The sequence below is a fragment of the Pseudorca crassidens genome, chromosome 3, assembly GCF_039906515.1.
Source record: "Pseudorca crassidens isolate mPseCra1 chromosome 3, mPseCra1.hap1, whole genome shotgun sequence".
Lineage (NCBI taxonomy): Eukaryota > Metazoa > Chordata > Mammalia > Artiodactyla > Delphinidae > Pseudorca > Pseudorca crassidens.
The window spans coordinates 100,639,775-100,661,095 of NC_090298.1; the positions used below are offsets into that span (position 1 = coordinate 100,639,775).

The 21,321-nt window shown below is 37.7% G+C and overlaps 1 protein-coding gene across 22 annotated transcripts in view; it reads left to right on the forward strand.

Annotated features, from left to right (window-relative positions):
* The window catches only part of ZNF474 (zinc finger protein 474), a 174,191-nt gene that overhangs the window by 21,365 nt on the left and 131,505 nt on the right, over positions 1 to 21,321 (forward strand). For 15 of the 22 annotated variants that reach the window (XM_067731548.1, XM_067731545.1, XM_067731550.1 and 12 more), the window contains 2 exons: positions 13,285 to 13,495; positions 15,379 to 15,482. The gene's annotated coding sequence lies outside the window, so the exon portion shown is untranslated. Of the gene's footprint in view, positions 1 to 10,968; positions 11,183 to 12,292; positions 12,542 to 13,284; positions 13,496 to 15,378; positions 16,088 to 17,840; positions 21,274 to 21,321 lie in introns of those variants that run through there. The other 7 variants (XM_067731544.1, XM_067731540.1, XM_067731538.1 and 4 more) reach the window with 6 other exon arrangements.

Below are 21,321 nucleotides of genomic sequence, written 5' to 3' on the forward strand. Positions count from 1 at the left end.
TTGATCTAGGGAATATCTGTCTATTCCTCCTTCCATGGGGCAATAAAACTTTGGGTCTAGCCTTAATTGCTAAAGGGCAATAGTGGAAGGTGGAAAACTGGATTACCGTGAGAAAAAAATACATTAAGTAGTATTTTAAAAATTCCTATTCTTCCCAGGTAAAATATTACCTCCTGCCTTCTTTAAGCCCCATTGTTTCTATCTGGGTGCACACCTTCCCAAAGCCATTCCTTGTTCATATCCAAGGAATAGCAATCAAAGATCTCTGGGAAGCTGGGTTCCAGTGAACTAAAGGGAGATGGAAAAAATGAGTAATAAAAACACCAAAAAGTAGGATATATCCAATATCTGATACAGCCCATTGATTCTGAGAGAGATATGACTCACATAAGCCCTCTGGTTCGAAGACTGGGAAAACAGGGTCACATGTTTCCCTTTGATTCTCAGCTTGCCCCCCCCACCCCAGTACCACACTAACCTCATGCATCTCTTTCAAGTGTCAAGCACAAAGTAGCTTTAATAATCTCTCCTTGGTCTCCTTTACCCATTAAAGCACAGATATAAAGAAAATAGTGCCACAGACAGGTGTTTCCTCATAAAATAAGACAGCCATTTCATTGAGTCTTTTCCAAAGAGAAACTGATAGAAGCACTAGTGAGCCAGTAGTCTCTCAACTACACAGACACCATGAAGCCAACAAGGTGATGAGGAACTTCCAGTTATACTGCTTAACATTGAGAGGATGGCTAATAAAAGAAAGTAAAGGAAATCGTGTTTTCTTAGAACATTGGCTTAGGTGACTATATGTTTTATTTTCAAACTGGGAGATTTTTAATAGTGAAAGGGAGTATATTAATAATTAGCTCAAAACAATGGGCATTAACAAGGAATGTTCCAGTCAAACTAGAACATATGGTTATCCTAATAATAACACAGAAATTATGCTCTAAAAGGTGGTCAACACCAGCAAGAAAAAGGTTTCTTCATCTTATGGATGGTCTACTCTGAGGATGAGGAAACATGATGTCCCCTCTTAAGATGCCTAAAAATGCCTGTCACAGCTTCTGTAAGATGGAGCTGGAGGGAGTGCAGATTAGATATTGAAGAAGAGAAGATTAATGACTTCAAGACATAGCAATAGAAACAATCCGAAATAAAACACACAGAGAATAAAAACTTCAAAAATATATAAAGTGAGCATAAAGGAGCCATGAGCAATCTTCAGGCAGCCTAATATACACATAATTGAGTCCCTAAAGGAGGGAAGACCAAAAAAAATTTTTTTGGAAGAGATAATACCTGAAAATGTTCAAATTTGGTGAGAATTATAAATCCACAGGTCCAAGGATTTCAAACCAAACCACAAAAAACATGACGAAAACCACATAATCATAATCAGAACCTAATTGTACCAAACCTATTATTAAAAAAAAATTTTTTTAAGAGCCAGAGGAAAAAAAACCTTTTCTACCAAGGGATCAAGATAAGAATTACATCAGATTTCTTAATGAAGCAATGCAAGTGAGAAGACAGTGGAATGTCTTTCAAGTACTGAAAGAAAGAAAAATTGGTCAATTTAGAATTCTACACCCAGTCAAAATAGTTTTTAAAAAATGAAGGCAAAATAAAGGCTTTGTAAAATGTACAAAAGCTGAAAGACTTCATCACAAACAGGCCTACATTACATAAAATTTTAAAGGAAGCCTCTCAGAAAGAAAATAACAGCAGTGGAAATATGGAATATACAAAAGAAGAGCACCAGAAAAATGCAAATATATATGGACAAATATACAAGATTTTTTCTTATTATTTGAATTTCTTTACAAGATAATGATAATTACTTTAAAAATAATATATGTGTAATAAAAATGTATGAAAACAATAGTATAAAGGCCCTAGTGGAAAAATGAAGTATATTATTTTAAGGTTATTAAATTATACACAAAGTGGTATAATATCACTTGAGAGTAGACTGATAAGTTTTATACATAAACCTGAAACCACTAAAATAACAAAACAAAAGTTATATGTAATAAGCAAAAAAAGAAGACTAAGTTGGAAGCATAAAAATATTTAATTCTAAAGAAGGCAGAGAAATATTAAAACAATAAAAATATATGACTGTAAAGCAAACAAACAGCATATGATCAGCTCAGCAGACAGAAAAATCATTTGCAAGATTCAACATCCATTCCTAATTAAAAACAAACAAAAAAGCCCCCAAAACTTTAGCAGACCAGGTATAGAAGGAAACTTATTCAACCTGAGAAAGGGAATCTATTAAAAACTACAGCTAATATCTTAATGGTGAAATTCTGAATGTTTTCTTAAAGATCAGCAACAAGAAAAGGATGTCTGCTCTCACCATGTCTATTTACCTTTATACTAGAGGATCTAGCCAGTTCAATAAAGCAAGAAAGACAATGGCATCCAGTTTGGAAAGAAATAAACAAAACTGTATTCACAGACAACATGATTGTCTTTGCCGAAAATCTATTGGAATCCACAAAAAAGTTCATAGAGCTAATAAGTGAGTTTAACAAGGCTGTAGGATACTGAATCAATATACAAAAATCAACTGTATTTTTATGCTAGCAACAATCAGTCAGCAACTGAAAGTAAAAAACAATATCATTTCCAATATCCTTAGATAATATGAGATACTTAGAGATAAATCTGACAACATATATACAAGTCCCATTCACTGGAAACTATACAAGAGTATTGAGTGAAATTAAAGAAGACCTAAAGTAATGGACAGACATTGCTTGTTCATTGTTCAGAAGATGTTAAGACATTGTTAAGATGTTAATTCTCCCCAATTGATCTATATGTTCAGCTCAATCTGAAAAAAAAAAAAATCCCAGCAGGCTGTTTTGTAGAAATTGACAATCTGATTCTAAAATTCATATGGAAATGAAAAAAGACTTAATATAGCCACAACAATTTTGAAAAAATAGAACAAGTCAGGAGACCAAACACTACCTGATTTGAAGATTTATAATGCTACAGAAAGCAAGGCAATGTGGTATTGCTTTTAAGGTAGGCAAATTTATCAATGTAACAGAGTACAGAGTCCAGAAACAGACCCACAAGTATATGGTCAATTGATTTTCAATAATATGCAAAGGTAACTGAGTGAAGATAGGATGTCTTTTCCACAGCTATGTCTTTTCCAGCTATTTGCTATTCATATGCAAACAAGTAAATTTCAACCCATATCTCACATCACATACAAAAATGAACTCAAATGTAGAATTTAAGACTATAAAATTTCCAGAAGAAAACACAGGAGAAAATTTTTTTATCTTGGTTTAGGCAGAGATCATAAATACAACACCAAAAGCAGGAACCACCACACAAAAAAATGATAAATTGGACTCCATCAAAATTAAAACCTCTGAGAATTAAGACAAGTCAGAGATGGGGAAAACTATTAGTAAATCATATATCTGATAAAGGGCTTCTATGCAAATTATGTAACAAACTCTCAAAATTCAAAAATGGGTAAACAATCAAAAATTTTAAGTGGGAAAAATATTTTAACAGGCTCTTCACAAAAAAGACCTATGAATAGCAAATGAGCATCTGAATAGATGTCACTTAGTCATTAGGAAATGCAAGCAACACCAGAAATACGAGATACAACTATACACCTATTAGAGTGGCTGGAATTAAAGGACTAATCATATCATGTGTTGGCAAGGATGTGGAGGATCTTTAACACTCATATATTGCTGTTGGCAATATAAAATGATACAACTGCTTTAGAAAGCAAGTTGGCAGTCTCTTAAGAAGTTAAATATGCACCTATCACAATCCAGCCTTTATACTTCTGGGCATTTACTCAAGAGAAATGAAAGTGTATGTCCATACAAAGACTTATAGACAAACATTCATAGCAGCTTTATTTGTGATAGTAAAAAACTGGAAACGACCCAAATATCTATGAAATGTGGGTAGATTAACAAAATTTGGTGTATCCATACGATGGAATACTACTCAGCAATAAAAGAACTGAGCTATTTATGAACACACAACATGGGTGAATCTCAAAATCATTATGTTGGGTGAAAGAAGCTAAATGCAAGAACATATGTTCTATATGATTCCATTTATATAAAATTCCAGAAAATGAAGGCTAATCTATAGTGTCAGAAGGTTAGCACTGGTTGTCTGGGGATGGTAGATTCAGGTTGAATGGGGGGCAGGAGGGAGGGATACAAAGGGGACAAGGAAACTTTTAGAAGTGATAACATGTTCACTATTTTGATTATGGTATTGATTTTCATGTGTGTGTATATATATATATATATATGTTTTGATGCACCATTATGATTTTAAAAATCAACAAAAATGTATTAAGGCCTATTAGGTACAACCTATCATACTAAGAATTATTCAGCAAACAAATAAATATAAAAAGCTATCTTTGCCATTAAAGAGTATGAAGGGTAGCTAGAAGAAAGTTTTAAATGAGAGAAATTAAATAGAATAAAAATTTTAAATAACTTTTATTACAAATGGAAGTGGTACCTCTCACAAGGCAGTACATGGTTAAGTGTCCAGTGAACCTTCCAGACAATGGTTACCATGGGAAATCAGAGGTTCATCAAAATCTGGGCTACTTGGGGAAGATTTTCTTCAAAGAAGTACGACTGAAGTTTGGTCTTGGAGGGCTGTATAACATGCACCAAATGTTTGGCTAGACCTAAGAAACACACAATTGCTTTTAATAAATTGTTGGGCTGATGTTCTCTGTTCAGAGAGTCAATATGTTCAGGAATGCACTCTGCTAGTAAAAAGTCAGTCTCTTTAGATGATGCTGCTGACAACCCTGCCAGCAGGTCACCCTTCTCCCAAGCCAAATGCACAGTGTGACTGAAGTCTTAAGAGGTCTGTCAGAAATAGCCCACTTGTCGGAACTGGGATGTGTTTGTGGAACTGTGTGTTGAAGCACCTGTACCCACCCATGTCTGGATGTAGTTATTAGTCCTTCATTTTCCCAAGTGGTAAATTTGTTCACAGATGTTACTGGAGGGAAAGAAAATGTTCAGTGTTTACGCAGCAAATCTGCTCTGAAGAAACCATTCTGCTCAACTGAGGAAATGCCACAGTTATTTTGGTATTCCTTTAATTTTGGAAGTCTGCATTATTTGCAGGGCTGACCAAAAGACTTTTTTAAAAAGCCACAAATAAACATCAAATTCCTGTTTAATATGGTGGACGTTACCGGTTTTTGAAAAACAAAAAACAGTCAGTCACTCTTGCACCCAACCCCAAAAGCTAACGGACTTTCTGGTATTGATAACCCAGAAACCTCATGACATAAACCTTATTTTATTTCTGAGTTGGAACATCTACCTCAAAAAGTAGGCTCTGCAGGAAGGCCCTTTCTATTCTTAACGTTTCTGAAACTGGTAGCAAAGAGCAGACAGAGATAAAGCTAAGAGGAAAGTTTCCAAAGTTGATCTCTCATCAACAGCAAGGAATTCCCACCTCAAAAAAAATTATCTTTTTTTAACTTAAGCCTTTTCTCAGCTGAATAAATGGAGAGAAGTGCATTTGGGTTCTTTGTTTTATCCTTCTTATTGCCTAAGAAAATGTTTATTGTCTCTCACGAAATAAAAACAAAGGAATGGTAATTTATAATTTTTTTCCCACATGTGTAATAACCTGTGTCATTTGGCAAACTGAAGTAATTCTAGGATCAGTTGGGATTGCCTATCCTTTGATTAGTTTAAATAAAACTTGAGGTAAGCCCCTCTCTGAAGGTTCTCACTTGGGGGTAGTTGAAGTAAAGGGAGGAGGGGGAATGTCTTCATTTTTTCCTGGTTTTCATCTTTCATCTTAAGCTCCTGCTTCTATTGAATTTCTAATCTCCACTTTTCATTTCACCTACAGTCTATGACACTGACTCATACTCCTCTAAATAATACTGCTGTGTGGGGGGGAGAATTTCCTGAAGATTTGGAACAAAGGGTATGGATAGGATGAGGTGAAGCACTTCACACTGCATATTAGCTGTGTTTGTAAAAATACTCCAGACATTTCTATAACCAACAGGCCCCCTTTTCTAATAAGGACCTTGCCTCTCCCACACTGCAGCCTTCATCCTCACCCTTCACATCTCCTTGCCACTTCTTTAGAGTTTTACTGGTCCCTCAAATCTAAGATTCCTATAGAGTAGTTCCTCTCTCAAACTTTCCCTAGATCAGCATTCTCCAACTGTGGTGATGGAAATGTTCTATAATCTGCTCTGTACAATATGGTAGCCACATGTGCCTACTGAGCACTAGAAATGAATTAAATGTCACATTTAATTTTAATTAATTTACATTTACATTCAATAGCTACATGTGGCGATTATAATGGTTGTTGTATTGGATACCACAGCTCCCAACCATCCAACATTGACCAAGAGGCTACTCTTTCTGAACTGGACAGGTTTACTAAAGTGTGTTTCTCAACACAGATATTTAAAAACAGGAACAGTTATAAACCAGGAATATAAAAGACAGGAGTTTTTTTTTCTTTCCACTTGCTAAGTATCTAATATGGTCTGTGTCCATGTGCATGAAACCTAGCCATAAAAATACTGAAAAAGGGAAAAAACCCTCAATTTAAACCTTTAGTATTCTATTGCCCCAGCCTTGCTCTCTCAAATACATCCTTTTAAACATGCTTATATATTCATTTAATGCTAGTGTCCAAATGTAAATTAGTAAATCATGATTCTGTGTTGAAGTTCCTGACAACTTCTTAGAGTAGCCAAACAATTTAATATATCTAAGTCATGGTTTTAAGATGTGTGATTTGTGTTTCTAATTTTTAGGATACACTCCAGTTACATATTTTTTTCTTTTGTCAGTTACATATTTTTTTCTTTTGTCAGTTACATCTAAGGAAGTTTGGCATGCTAAACAATGGAATCATGTGCTTGAGTCTCAGCTTAATAGTCTTTCCACTCAAAGAACTAAATATGCCTCTGTTAACATTGTGCATCTAATTGTTATTTCTTCTGGTATAAAGAATAAGCTCTGGAGCACTGCAATTCTTTTGAAGGAAATATTACTTATCCCAAGAGTGTAGATTTTGTTTTACAATATATATTTGCCTTCTACATTTCTTCCTTTAAAATGTTTATTGCAAATGTTAATTTTAAACAGATGGGTTTTGTTTTGTGATGGAGAGGATCGAGTGTGCATTTAATAGATGCTGTGAACATTTCTCTTTGCAAGTCCATTTACTTTTGGGCCAAGTCCTGACATGATTATTTCCTTGCTGCAACACTCCCTTGTTTAGCTATTTGCTTGTTCTACCTTTCCATTTCTTCTGCATTTCCTCCCTGCTTGGTAAGCAAGGCAGCTGCCTTCATTCTGTTGGACAAAAAGAGCTCTGCCAAAGAAACATTTGTTATCAAACTAGTAATTTATTTCATTTTCATTTGTCACGCTAAGTAAAATCTCTACTTTTATCCAGTCAATATTAGTTTCCATTATTAGCATCTTGTCTTTCAAACTTTGAATCATGATGGTTAGTCACTCTTATTTTGTCACCCATAATGTATATTAATTTGCTTTTAAAGTCACAAACATCTTTATTACATACTTTAGTTATAAAAGTAACATAGTCACATGAATTAAAATATGAACCGAAGGAAAATATAGTGTATTTTCCCACAATCCACCACTTTAATGCAATCACTAATTTATTTATTTTCTCATGCATGTTTTCACGTAGCTATAATAATGATGTCCATACAATTTAGTGTCTTATTTTGTAATTATTTAACATTTTATCATAAGGCTTTTCCATGTTATGACATAGTCTCTTCAACCCTCTTTTTTATAATCATCATTTCAGTGACTATATATTATTCTATTCAGGGGCACACTATAATTTATTTAAATAATCCCCTATTGGTGACCATATGAAATACATCTGATATTTAAGTTTGATAGATGAGACTCTTAAGAGCATCTTTGTGCTTATAGCTTTTTACATATTTTGTTTAACTTAATGGGGGATTATTTATCTATTTATAGACTATTAATTTGTCTAGATCTAAATCTAATAGAGTATATCTGTGTGTATCTATTTGTTATTGACTTACTACGATAGTTAAAATTTGAAACCCTAGCATCAGGCAAGGGTACAGCCAATTAGTATATTAGGAAGAGATAATTTTTTACAATTTAAATATATTAATGAATTTATTCAAAATATCCTTTTTGAGCAGTATGTCAAGTACTATTCCTGACATACTAGGAAGGCAACAATGACCAAGGGAGACACCATCCCTGTCCAGATAAAGCTTTCCTTATTATGGATGGTGCACACTAGTCTACAAAAGACACAGTACTTTGATGGGGGACATAGATATCCTATAAAAACACATAGATGGGGCTCAACCTTCTAATTACAGAACCTTCTAGGGCTTCCTAGAAGAAGTAACTTTTAAATAAAGTGTAAAGAATAAAGAACTAGTCAGCAAAGATGTCGGGTGGGGTAGGGAAAGAGGGTAATGCACTTCAGGCACCACTAATGGCATGCGAAAGCCCACAAAGCAAGGGAATGTGTGTGGTGAAAAAAAAAAAAACAAAAAGAAAGCAGTGTGCCTGCAGAGGGGATCGTGTGTAGGAATATTTGAAGATTTCTTTTGCATTTTGCTTAACATTCATCAACAATCAGATTTAAACCTTGACGTGTCTGTTGAGCAGATAATCCAAGCTTCCTTTCCAACAAAAGTCATCCTATCCTAATACCAAGCAAAGTATTAGAGGGCCAGTTAAACTGCACCCTTGCCAGCATCAGATGGTATCATCTAGGTTATTTTAATAGCAGGAGAATGAAAAAGATATTATTTATGTTTTAAGTATCGTTTCAAAATCTATGGAGTGAGTTGAGGGAAATCCTCAAGGGAAACTATTCAACAAGGTATCCCATAATTCTTTTCCTGAACACTGAAATTCCTATGGTTTCTCTCTCCTTTGGCTTCAAGTATTGAAAGCCCATGTTAATTTGTAAATTTGTTAGTGGAAAGGATCATGTATTCTATTCCTTTTGGCCATGAACACTTTATAATAAATTATCTTTTCATATTGATTAACAAAAGAGCTGTGTCCCTAAAGAATGTGTCACAGTAGAGTTAAATTTTGATTGTGAATATTTCAATAAAAACAGTTCCTAGTAAGGGCTTCTCTTTAGAAAAATGAAAACTTAAGTGTGGACCGTAGACTTGTAGAAGACTTGGAAAGCAGGAGTAGAGAGTGGAAAGAAGGTATTACCCCCAAACAATAATGAAATGGCTCCATATCATACCCTATTCACAAATTTTCCTCTTCTGAGCCCTGTCCACAATAGCCATTCAAGGGGAAACTGGAAAGTACTTTTGAAATGTAACTTCTTATAAACATCAGATGTGAGACCTTTTTTGTTACATGGCCAATTTTTCAATGTAATATAGACTAGAAGAATCATGGTTTCCTTTATACTCTTTGGCTATTAGGTCATACATTAGTAGGCACAACCTGTGTCGTAGGGAGTCATGAAGAGTTGAGCTAGGTGAGGAGGACAGTAATTAATGCAGTTGTTACCCCCAAAATTAGGTGGAGTAATTTAATTTTGATTTGGTTATAAAAATCATCATAACATATTCCCAGTCCTATCATATGACATTTGATAGTCACTGTTTAAGTAATCAAACAGTAATTCAGTGTTTAAGTACTGTGGCAGTCATTTTACTGTTAAATTCTGATTCTCCTCCTTCTGGGTATATGGTAGTTATCTTCATTCCCTGTCCTCCTTAAGGCTGTACTTGCTTTGGCTAATGGAATGGGAAGAAAAGTGATGTGTGCCTTTTTCAGATGGGAGCAATAGCTGGTGGAAGATGGAATCAAACAGGCTTGATTTGAACCATATCCATACAATAGCCATTGGGGAATGTGGAATTGTGAGAACTATTGAATGAAGAATGAACTTCTATAATCATAACAAGAAGAAAATGGACAATTACAAATCAGTCTTTTTCTAGCCACATGTCACCTGTTTTGTGGAAAAGCTAGTAACCCTCAACTTCTTCCAAAGTAGTCCTGAAAGTTCGAGGAGACCCTTCCTGTGCTCTGCAGCCAAATCTTTTGGCTGCAGTGTGCCATCTGTGATCTTCTCTTTTGCTCCGAATCTCTATGGCAATGGCAGTGAACAAAGTAGTCACTCTTTTAACAATGCACAGCCGAGGTGTTTCTACCACAATACAGCAGTTGCTGAGCCAAGATGGCAGTGCCCTAAGCCAATGACAATGGCACCTAAACCAAATCTCTGACTGTTGCATTTAATACAAATGCCCCCTTACATTGTCATGTAAGCTTGTAGCATCAATATAGCAATGCCATATACGCTCAAAAATCTTATTTGTATTAGTTTTTATTCATTTTTAAAATTACAATCCTCTTTGTCTCTGAGCTCAAATATGAGATCATGGTGGCTAGACCACAGTTACAGACATAAATGGGGCTATTCTCAGAATCATCCTTGCCCTCTGTCCTGGCAATGAGTACCCCAAATAAACCAATGCATCTAAAAGATTCCCTCTCTTCAGATAATTTCTCTTCTGGGAGTCTCCATAGGCCCTTTTGCACATAATGATTTAATAGACGCAGTCTATCCATCCTCCACACTTGTCTTAGGGTGATCATTGGTTAGCCCCAAGTTGTGTACTCACCTACAAATACTTTTCAAGCTTGCTGAATTTCTTTGATCATATTAACAAGAATGTTGCGGATATAAGAAGATACTGAACTAGAATTGAATTAGAGTGAAATGGAGAAAAAGAAAATAATTACAGTACCTGGACACTTCCCATTCTCCTACTTTGCTGTTCTCAGTTGGTTGGTTTCCATCCCTCTTGATGCAAGATAGCTGACACAGCCCCATACCTACCTCCTTCTTCAATCCTATTTAAAGCAGGAAGCCGAAGGAAAGGACAGGAAGCAGCTTTCTCTTTGCACACCTCTGTCCAAATCAAGGGGGGAAATCCTTGCCAGAAGCCCTCTGACATCTTGCTACTCAAATTGTGGTCCTCAGACGACAGCATGGTCCATCGCCTAGGAACGTAAAATGCAGCATTCGAGGCCCTATCCTGATTACTGACTCAGATTCTGCATTTTAGCAAGCTCCCCAGGTAATTTTCATACACAGTAAAGCTTGAGAAGTACTGCCCTTATAAACTTTTTCTAATGTCTTTTTAGCCAGAACTTGGTGACATAGCTATCCCCAGGTGGAAGGGAGGATGGGAAAGTAATCTTCCTTTTTTTAGCCTCTTTAGTGGGAAAGAGGAAAGAAAAAATGAGGCAGGGAATGACTGTTGGTGGAACAACTCCCAGGATCTGCCATAGTATTTCTCTGGAGAAAGGGTGGTGCAGAATGCCGTGCTCCCTGCTGTTCAGTGTTACCCACTGTGGCTCGCTGGGTTCATGTAACCTATGGAACCCTCCCAGAGAAGGAAGCACTGTCCTCATCAGTAGTATTTTTAACAGCAGGTTGAGACTTTACCTGTGTGATTTTGGAATGGTTTCTTGTTTTTATAATCTTGAGGTTTAAGAGTGCTGTCTAACCCAGGAGAATTCAAAGGAAAAATATTAAAGCTAGTATAATTAAAGGGAAGGTGAAAATTATAAAATAGCAGGTTTCTCTTCTGCTCTGGTTGGTATGCAACATTTTTTCACTGAAAGCCACTAATAAAATTTATTTTCATGTACATTTTTTTTCCTTGCTGTGCATTAGTTTTCTGGCCTTATTGAAAATTTGTTAAGAAAGTTGTTTATAAATATGAAATAACTGGCTTAGAGGTTTTTAGTTTAATTTTTAAATGAGAATTATGTTGTTTCAATGTTGAGCCATTAATAAGCTAAGCTTTCTTAAGTATTTCATAAAGTAAAATTCTAACAGTTTTTCCAATCATACAAAGTAATAACACAAGGATAAAATGGCATATAGAAAAAATAATAATAAAGGAAAAATATGGGGGACCTCTCAATCATGGGACAAGGACCTTGTAAACTCGAATTTAAGCCAATTTTGGTTTGACCTCCTGGTGATTATGTGATGATTTATGTGTGGTAGTATAGAAATAACAGATGTCCTTTTTTGTCTCAAAATACCTCTACATATTTGTTTGAAGCCTCCTAAATCAGTGATCTTTCCCACTGGTTGTTTAAAGGACATTTTGAGAGTGGATTTGGGGCTACATTCCTATCCTTCCCAACCAAATCTTTATTTTGTTTAATTCTAGGGAAAATGTATGTTCCCAATGAACCCATCTTGCTATTACCTTACCTGTTTGATATGATAGAATAAATTGGGTGTAACTCCAGAGAAACAGAAATCTTTGCAGAAAAAAAACAAAAACAGAAGAATCTTCAACATAGAGATGGCTGTTTGATTTCGGAAATGCTGCAGACACACTCAAGAGCGTGTCTTTAAATCCAAAGTACAAATGAGTCAGTGGTCGTGTACAGATGAGCAAAGAGTTGGAGGGCAGGTCAGTCCTTACAACACTTGGCATGTTTTAGGTGCACATAGTTCTCATCAAGTTGGCTGAGAGGCCTCTACAGAGATCTCTTGGGAGACTGTGGTGCCCACTAAAACAACTGTGACTTTCAATAAAAATTTATGCCATGGATGCCAAAACAAACTTGTGAAAATTGTTCACTTTCAGGCAACCTGGACAAAATCCTTAGGAGGGCTGAAGTCACCATTTAAAAGGCTCCCTATAAGAGCCAAGAGAAATGTACCTTTGATTTATTCAAATACAGGTTCTAGTAAATGGCAAATCCGCAATCAGCCAAATTTGCATTTCATACCTGGAGTCTGGATTTGGCTCAACCTAAACAGTGAGTCTCCTTGGTCCTTGCTCTCTGAGCTGCTAAATGGAGATTTCAGGAATGTGGTCAAACTAGATCTTAAATTTAAAGACTTGGTGATTAATTGGAGGTTTGGGGGAGGTCTTGTTTTCATTCCTTCAGATAGACCATATTCATTGAACCAAATTGAAAATAATATTTTCAACAAAGTAAAAAAGCAAGTTCAATTATGAAACTCAGGAAATATATTTTTTTCTTTTTTTTATTTGAATTTCAGATTCTCATCAAATGTGAGTTGTATTCAGTCTGCTTAGTAGTAAATCAGAATGTCACCACTTGACCTTGGCAAAGTTACCTGGTAATGAGGATGAAAGGTGTATGGAACAATTTGTGTCTGAATCACCAAGTTTTCCTTCAACAGGACAAATGTGTCATCTGTTTTGTCATGGCTGGTCTTGAGCAATAGAACCTGTGGTGGCCATAGAGAGGAATGGGAAGGGCACCAACCTGCAGGTCAGAAGGTGATATTCACACGCAAGTATACTTCTGTAAATGCATAGACTTCCTGGAAGAATGCACAAGAAACTGGTAACAGAGGTTGCTGCTGCAGTAGGTCCTGAAGTGGGAACCTGGTGAGTCTAGGGTGGGAAAAAAATTTATTCTTTGTGTATGCCCTTTTTTCATTTTTAAACTCTTCTGCATGTCTCTCTCTCTCCCTCTCTCTCTCTCTCTCTCTCTCTCTCTCTCTCTCTCTCTCTATATATATATATATATATATATATATATATCCCATTCAAGAAAATGAATAATGATATCAAAAGACAGAGAAAGAATACATGAGTGTATATATATATATATATATATATATATATATGTATTTGACTCCACATTAAACTGGATGGATCATTTTCTCCCTCTAGACCTTAGAAACCTGTTTTCTAAAATGAAGTGGCCTAGAGTTTAGAGTAGAGAAATAGCTAATATTTGTTAAATCAGGGACTCCACAATTATAGAAAATAAAAATTTTCATCTGAGTCTGATGTTGGAGAGATACAACATATATAGTTAATAATAACAATATGAACCAAAAGCCGTATCTTACTAGCCATAAAGTTCAAAATTCATTGTTTGTATATTGAGCAGCTGCCCTGAGAAGGAACATTCGGAAAGTAAGAGGGGAAGAGACAAGTTGCTTTTTATTGGGTGGAAGCTGTGGTAGACAGGAGAGCAAGGTGGCTAGCAGCCCAAAGGACAATACAAAACAGCACATTCATGGGCAGAATGGCTTAAGACTATGTGTCTAACTGGGGTCATCACTTCACAAGAGCCTCTGCCCGTCTTTGCTTTATCTGGGAACAAACTTGGGTGTGGCTGCCTTTGACCAGCCCAGTTGACCTTGTCTTAAGCAGTTTCCTGTAACTGGGCTCTGTCCTCATACCTCAGTGTATGCACTTGCCCACAATTCAGACATCTCCTAACTTTATTCTCACCCACTCTAATTCCATTATAGCTTTCACTAGGGAAGACAGCTCAGTTCTCTGTCCTTGCACTTTCTCTAGCTGGCTTTTGAGTTGCAGAAGTGATTTCACCCTTAGTCACGTAAGACTGAATGTCTGCCGCCTAGTTTGGAGCAGATAATGTGGAAAAGAGACTAAGCTTCAAAGCCCATCAGGCAGGGCCTACATTCACATTTCAAAGGTTTCCTCACTTGGCTGTAGAAATATAACTAAGCTGCTTAAAATCTCCATGCCTGCTGCTTCATTTGTAATGTAGTCCCTTAGTTATGTACCATGAGTCTGGAAAGAACTGTTAACACAAGCTATTCTGGAAAGACAGCATTCTCATTTGAACACTCGGAGAATCCAGGGCACAAGCCTTAACCATGGCGCTATCGACATTTTGAACCAGATAGTTCTTTGCTGTGGAGGGCTGTTGTTGTGCATTGTAGAATGTTTAGCAGCATCCCTAGCCTGTACCCACTAGATGCCAGTAGCACTTCCCCAAACCCGTATGTGACAACCAAAAATAACTTTAGACATTGCCAAATGTAATGTCTCTGAAGGGGGAGGGGGAAATCGCCACCAGTTGAAAACTACTGATTCAGAGGATGATCTTCCTATCAAGTTTCATTTTGGTTCGTACAGAGTCAGACTAGGGTGGGCATCTGGACAATATTGTCTCTTTTCTGATGTTCCTTACCTTGTGCCTTCAATCCAGCTTCATTAGGCAGCTCTCTAGGGCAACAGGAACATGGTTGTCCCAAGAGTTAAGGCTTTCAGAGTTTAGGGAGAGCTTCTACAAGGCAAACAAATTTGGTCTTGCTGATGTTGACCAACTCTTAGGTAAAGCTTTCACGTGTTATTACTGTAATCGAGTTTCTATCTCAGCAAAGCTCTGTAGGAAATCAGGGAGTGAGGAGACACAGAAAATTCCATAAAAAGGGAGAACTCAGTAGCAAACTGCCTGCCTCAAGAACTGGCAGACTACAAGAGTAATCTCTCTCCTTTCTTTCTAGGTCTCAGAATACAGCGCTCCCTGCCAACCAGCTGCCATCTCTCCCCACCCAGTCAGTCTGGTGATCAACAGCATCCACGTCAGGAACTGCAGGCTGTGCCTTAGGTTTTGAACTCTTCTTGGATGGATATTTATATTTATCAGGTCTTGAAGTCAAGCCGAGGAATTTGTACTCTCAATGGGATGGTTAAGAGAGAAGAACATTTGTAATAGGTGGGAGGGTGACTGTGTTAGATGCATCAGAGTCATTTTGGGTAATGGGAACTGAGAAATACTCCAGGATGAGTTGATCAGAATGGCACTCATGATGTTCTAAGATGATGCTTCAGTGAGAGAAGAGGATAGGAACCAGAAGATAGGCAAAGAGAATGTTTAAAATGAAGGGAGATATGAGGAGAATGGGGGCAGTGGCTTAGACTCCTCTTTATGAAGAAGATGGTGGGTGCACACAGCACATACAGATTGTTTTTAAGACAGAGGACACCTGAGACTCTGATGGTTGGGGGGAAGAAGCCAGTAGAATAGAAGAGGTGCTAGAGAGGAGGGACCAACCAAGGAAGCAAAATACCAGAGAAGAAACATCCCTCCCCTTGAGACTTGTGGAAAGAAGTAGAATAAGAGGAAATTCCCTTATAATTTACTGTTTTCAATTAAAAAGTTGAAATGCCCTTCATAAAATGCACATGAGAAAGTAAAATATGAGACTGTTATCAGCCAGGAACACTCTAATTTAAACCAGCTTGAGAAATCTGTGGGTAATAAACTAGTGATTAAGTATTTATTAAACTTTTATTGTTCACATGCCCTAAGCGTTTGGACTTCTGCCAATACTCTGAAAAGAAAGACAAAATTATTTCAAAATGTTTACATTATATTAAATAGAAAACTTTGAGTATTAATCTGGACTTAACATCTTGTAACTTTTAGTCATCTTCAACCAAGCTGGTCACTATTATCTCTTATAATGAAAAAGGTGTGTGCCCAATTAAGTGGTTGAATATTGACTAAGCACCTACGACTTACAAGTACTAGTGTTCAGTCCTGGTTTAGTGGCTGTCAGAAAAATGGTGGAGGAACAGGGTGGAGAGCTGTGCCAGGATGGCCTGGAGAGCCAGAACTGTGATGAGCTGTCCAGACGCACAGCAAATATTTAAAGCCTAGAATCTCAGGCCCTTGAAACAGGAGGTTTTATAGCACAGTATATACAAAATATTTTATTATCAGTGGAGTAGTGGATATAATACTGAAGAAACATCCTCTGTTCGTAGGAAGGGAGATCAAAAGAAAGAAATCCTTCTCTTTGGCAATGTTTTCATTGTGCCAAAGATAAAGCAAGGGAGTCCTTTGACGAACTTTTTATTGGAGTCTGAGTTTAAATATGTGGCACATAAACAAATAACAATCTCCTCAGCTTAGACTCCTCATCAGTTTAAAATAGACCAATAATATCTTCTTGCCTGAAGACGGTTGGCTGGGCTGGATGCTATTTTTAAAGTCCACTTGAGCGCCAAGATTTCTATTTCTATGATAAAACCAGTCTGATGCATAGAAAATATAATGCATTTATTGTTCCTTTTCTTTTTTTTTTTTTTTGTGCTACGCGGGCCTCTCACTGTTGTGGCCTCTCCCGTTGCGGAGCCTGTGCTCCGGACGCGCATTGCCAGTGGCCATGGCTCACGGGCCCAGCCGCTCCGCGTCATGTGGGATCTTCCCGGACCGGTGCACGAACCCGTGTCCCCTGCATCGGCAGGCGGACTCTCAACCACTGCGCCACCAGTGGTTGATGGGTCGATTGCGCCCAATATTGTTCCTTTTCAAACAAATCCATTTTTCTCTTGAACACAGGGACAATTTACCGTGCTTTTTTGTTTTGGCAATTTAGGAAGGGTTTCCATGGTCTCTGTGGCCTCTTGATCAGTTTTTCTGTGCATCAGCTTGACCATAAGATTATCTGAGGCCAACATTGTCACCTCTTTGGATGTATGTTTGCTGGCATGCATTCCCCCTGGGGGCAGTAAAAATTGGTTTGGGGGTGATGTAATCTTAGATAATATATTGGTTTGCAGGCCACCAAAGGGCCACGATACATAAACAGATACAAGGTATATCTGTGGTAATTAAATTTCATGGTGATGGTAGGGGGGAGAATTAGGGGAAAAAATGTAAAAATACTCAGAGGGGAAGCAATAATAAAATAAATGGAGAAACACTGACCCGGGCAAAGAGTCCTGAGGGAGGGTAGGGGTGTAAGATCTTTTGGGTAGGACTTTAACCCATCAAATACAACAGTTTTTTTTTTAAGTTTTAGAAGCCTATATTTAAAGTATATCTTCCGCCTTTCTTTCTAATCGACTACAGGACACATTTTGCAATGTTTTAAATTTAGACATTTTCAAATTACTTTCTGTAAAGACCTTTCTTGTGACAAAAGGCATATCTTGAAAAACAACTGTCTCTTTTCAGGTCAGACTGTTCTGTGTGGCAGTCTGGAAGAGAGGTCTTGCAGGAGGCAGTAGAAGGAGAGTCGTTGAGCACGTGAAAGACATACGTTTCAATCCCAGATTTGCTTCGGATGAGCCTTGCAATTAGGGGCAAGCCGAGTAAAGCCGCGGAGCCCCTGTTTCCTCATTTGTAAAACAAGTCTGCTAATGCTTCCTGTTGCAGGGTTCTAAAGGATTTGAGACAACTGATGTCAGGTGGCTGGCGCTGGCTGTTTCTGAGTTAGGTGGTAAGGCCAATAGGTAGCAGAGGCCAATAACTGGGTAGAAGAGGACAAGATGCCCAGTGGACCTATTTTGCCAAATTCCGCAAACATCCTATTGGAGTTCCTGCTGCTGCTGTTAAAAAAAAAAAAAACTGTGCCCCTGCACAGTTTAAATAAATTCAAAAGGACTATCAGTAACTTTCAGAGTACGATTTGGGCTTTGCATCAATGAAGAGACACCAGGACAATCAGAGATACCATCAAGGAGCAGCACTTTGCCTGTTCCATAAAATCACCATGATTTAGTCCTTTAATGAAAAAAGGGGCTTGTGCAGGCACAACAGCTGTGGTTTTATGAGGGGAAAATAAACCAGAATTCCTTGTGGTGGGGCTGTTGCCACAAGGGGTCAGATCTGGATTTTTGGTGGAGGCTGGCATATCCTACAGTGACAAAAACATGATTGGAAGTCAGATAGCTTGAAATAACTTGCTTGTTTTAGGGGAGAATAGCTCAAGCAATACCAAACCTGACTAGCTCTGTTTAAGTAAGGACTTCAGTGTTTTTGATCTGAGGTTGAGTTGAGTGTCTGGAGTGGGAACAGAAGAAGGAATACCATTATCTTTAAGCTTGCCCTGGTTGCTGGTTGCCCACTTAGCACATGTGAGCAGTTTAACTGTCACCATGAATAAGGGCTTTTTTTTCCCCCAAGGTTATAAACAGAGATGCATAAATATTTTGGATCCATCAGCCTCCAAGTATTCTTCAGATGTTTTGAGTTCAACAAAACAGAATACACTGTGCTGAGTACATTCTCCCTTGCTTTTTGAGGATCACGTGTGATTTATAGGAAATGGAATCCATATGTTTCTGCTTCATTTACACTTAACTCATCAAAAGATTGTGTTGTAAAGCTATGTGATGTCCAAGATGGCTTTTTGAGCTTGGTGGTTTCTTTTTTTTAAATAAGCTGCTTAAAAGTTTTTGTTCCTTTAAAAGTTAGAGAGAGAGAGAGAAGAGAAAGATACCTAGGAAGGCCTGTTTTGCCAAGATGAAATAGATTTGAACACCAGGAAGTTCAATTTAAGCTGAAACTACAAACCAAAGAATTTCAAATGGGTCCAGAATTTGGAAGAAAACAAAGGTTCCTCTCCAGTCACTTTCCGAAGCATCTCCGATGAATGCAGAAAAGCAGCTGGCCACTCAGCAACCCCACTAAGGGAAGAGAGGGCTGTGAATGCACCATTAGTGACCCAGCTAACACATGTGCCCACTGCTGGAAGAGCTGTTATTCTCAGGCCTCCTGAGAACAGTCACTCTAGTTCAGATAAAGAACTTTTTGCCCTATTTTAGCATGGAAATATCTGCTCTCCTGGTGTTTTCCCGGGATTGTCCTGTCCTAGGCCAGCATTTCCTATTTGTTCTTCTGCCATCTGGCCCAAATAGCTGGCCACTAGACTGAATACTGTGTGTGCATTTGGGATGGTGTTTATTTATTGGACAACTTCTTTAGAGAAATATCTTGTTTAGCTCACAATAGAGCCAAGAAAGCATGCAGTTTGTATAAAGTAAGAAATATGTTAACGAGGGACCCACAAGTTTGTAAGAAGCCAAATGTAAAACTAAGTTTTCTTTCGCCATCTCAATATTTAGTCACTCTCATAGCAGCTCTTTAATCATTTTAGACATGCTTTATCATCAATATATGGCATCTTATGAAAGTTTTCAGGAGAAAAGCACCCAAATTGGAACTATTTAATGTGATAGTATAATTGAGATAACTATAAATCTCTGTAGAGGACTTATCTGCTCATCTCTAGAACAATATATAGTGTTCGATGTGAAACTTCATTATCCAGTGAGGTCTTTTAGATTGTGTGGTCTGAAGTCATTTCAACAGAATTAATAGTCCTGTGAATTACTTATACATACCAATTCAGTTATCTGGGGGTGAGGGGCAGGATTTTGGAATCTTTTCTTTTTTATGTGCAGTTTATTTTTATATATTTATTTATTGGCTGCGTTGGGTCTTTGTTGCTGCGTGTGGGCTTTCTCTACTTGCAGCAAGCAGGGGCTACTCTTTGTTGTGGTGCACAGGTTTCTCATTCTGGTGGCTTCTCTTGCGGAGCACCGGCTCTAGGCGTGTGGGCTTCAGTAGTAGTGGCACGCAGCCTTCAGTAGTTGCAGCACACGGGCTCTAGACTACAGGCTCAGTAGTTGTGGTGCATGGCCTTAGTTGCTCCGCTCCACATTTGGGATCTTCCCAGACAAGGGATCGAACCCATGTCCCCTGCGTTGGCAGGCGTATTCTTTTTTTTTTTTTTTAACATCTTTATTGGAGTATAATTGCTTTACAATGTTGTGTTAGTTTCTGCTGTATAACAAAGTGAATCAGCTATATGTATACATATATCCCCATATACCCACCCTCTTGCGTCTCTGCCCACCCTCCGTATCCTACCCCTCTAGGTGGTCGCAAAGTACCGAGCTGATCTCCCTGTGCTATGCAGCTGCTTCCCCCTAGCTATCTATTTTACATTTGGTAGTATATATATGTAGTGTTATTCTCTCACTTCATCCCAGCTTACACTTTCCCCTCCCTGTGTCCTCAAGTCCATTCTCTACATCTGTGTCTTTATTCCTGTCCTGCCCCTAGGTTCATCAGAACCATTTTTTTTTTAGATTCCATATATATGTGTTAGCATACGGTGTTTGTTTTTCTCTTTCTGACTTACTTCACTCTATATGACAGTCCCTAGGTTGATCAACTTCACTAAAAAAACTCAATTTTGTTTCTTTTTATGGCTGAGTGATATTCCATTGTATATATGTGCCACATCTTCTTTATCCATTCATCTGTCAGTGGACACTTGGGTTGCTTCCATATCCTGGCTATTGTAAATAAAGATGCAGTGAATATTATGGTACATGACTCTTTTTGAATTATGGTTTTCTCAGGGTATATGCCCAGTAATGGGATTGCTGGGTCGTATAGTAGTTTTATTTTTAGTTTTTTAAGGAACCTCCATACTGTTCTCCATAGCGGCTATATCAGTTTACATTCCCACCACCAGTGCAAGAGGGTTCCCTTTTCTCCACACCCTCTCCAGCATTTATTGTTTCTAGATTTTTTGATGATAGCCATTCTGACTGGTGTGAGGTGATACTGTATTGTAGTTTGTTGTTTTGTTTGTTTGTTTTGCAGTACGCGGGCCTCTCACTGTTGCGGCCTCTCTCTTTGC